The sequence below is a fragment of the Etheostoma spectabile genome, chromosome 23 (assembly GCF_008692095.1).
Source record: "Etheostoma spectabile isolate EspeVRDwgs_2016 chromosome 23, UIUC_Espe_1.0, whole genome shotgun sequence".
Lineage (NCBI taxonomy): Eukaryota > Metazoa > Chordata > Actinopteri > Perciformes > Percidae > Etheostoma > Etheostoma spectabile.
In genome coordinates, this window is record NC_045755.1 from 1,178,052 (window position 1) to 1,179,894 (window position 1,843).

The window sequence follows — 1,843 nt, forward strand, 5'->3', positions numbered from 1 at the left end:
TGCAGCGAGCTCCTTTGCACCTGGATGGTGGTGGCGGCACTTTGAGAATCAAATCTTTTGATGTCTCCAGTGCCTTCAACACCATCCAGCCTCTGCTACTAGGTGAGAAGCTGCGGGTGATGGGTGTCGGTGCGCCCACAGTCTCCTGGATCACTGACTACTTGACAGACAGACCACAGTTTGTCCGCCTGGACCGTGTTCTGTCTGATGTGGTGGTGAGTGGTACGGGGGCCCCACAGGGGACTGTGCTGTCTCCTTTTCTGGTCACCTTATACACCACAGAGTCATGTCACCTACAGAAGTTTTCTGATGACTCTGCAGTTGTTGAGTATATAAGGGACGGACAGACTCAACAAACTGATCAGGAGGGCTGGCTCCTTGATCGGCTGCAAACAGGACACGTTTGAAGCTGTGGTGGAGAGGAGGTCTCTGAACCACAACTCTGGACCACACTGGTCCAACAGAGGAGCTCCTTCTCAAAGAGACTCCGACAGCTTCGATGCCGCACGGACCGCTACAGAAAATCCTTCCTACCACAGGCAATAAAACTCTTTAACGTGTCATCAGTGAACACTAGATAAGACTCTGAGACCCCACAATACTGCACTAATGCAACCTGCACAATTGGTTTATTTACATTTTAGCATACATTTTAACATTTTAGCATATTATTTAAGTTGTTGCACATTTTGTTTCCCCATCCTGTATATATTCAAATATTTGTTCTTTCCTTCCTATTGTTATTATTATTTCATGTATATTGTATGTATGTATATTTTATCCTAGTGTTTTGTTTATATTTCTTTTCTGTGCTGTGTGACTAATGTAAGTGTGCTGCTGTAACACCGTAATTTCCCATTTTTTTGGGGATCAATAAATATCTATCTGTCTATTGTCCAGTAGATTTCACATACTGTTCAGTCTACCATGGATAGATGTATGTACCGTATATGGCCCGGGTCCTTGTCTAATATGACTGATGAAGCCACAGGGCTGTCAGTATGTGTATTTTCACTTATAAAGACTGCAGATCAATACGTGTTCCAGTCCCTTCCCTCTGATGAGTCATAATACATTTTGTAAAATTTGTAGTCGAACCATAAAATAAATACAATTGTATTTTTTGCAGATTAATAACATGTATCATATTACCCCGCCCTATAATGCACCAGATTCATCTTGTAATTAGCCCAAACAGTGTTCTGTTCGGTCTTTATCACCTCATTTCCAGTGAACTTTGAGCAGAAGGAAGGATGGAAGGAAGGCAATAAGATAGGAAGGGAGAGTAATCTCAGCATCTGGCACGGTTGCGTTTGCCGGCAGATGCCGGCACGTACGCAAACACGTAGGAAATATCAGATCTGCCTGTCAAATTTGATTAATGAACAACAGCCAAGCAGCTGAGGGCTTACAGTGATATTCGAAACAGGCCGTGGATTCTATCATTACAGGACACTGCCACTGTCAGTCACAGTTCTAGGCCATTAACATCTGGGTAATGGTGTTTTTCCATTAATGGTACCGACTCAACAGCAGTACCCCGTCCTCCTTTCTCCATCGCAGATTAGCACCGCCTCATGCGTGAGGCGAGCCAGGGCTGGTCGTCATATCAGCAAACCGTCGTGACCTAACGCGACACACACACAGAACGTCAAAGGTGTGTTGTCGGTGTCTTCTCGGTGTGTTGCCACAGCCAGAAGACAAATTAGTTTCTAATGAACTTGGAGACAGCAACGATGACGCAGTGATTAGTGATGATTCTCTCCGACCAATTAGCAGTCTGCAGGTTTTCACATCACCTTTTGGTATCACCTCAACTCGCTTGGAACCTCGACTGAGGTAG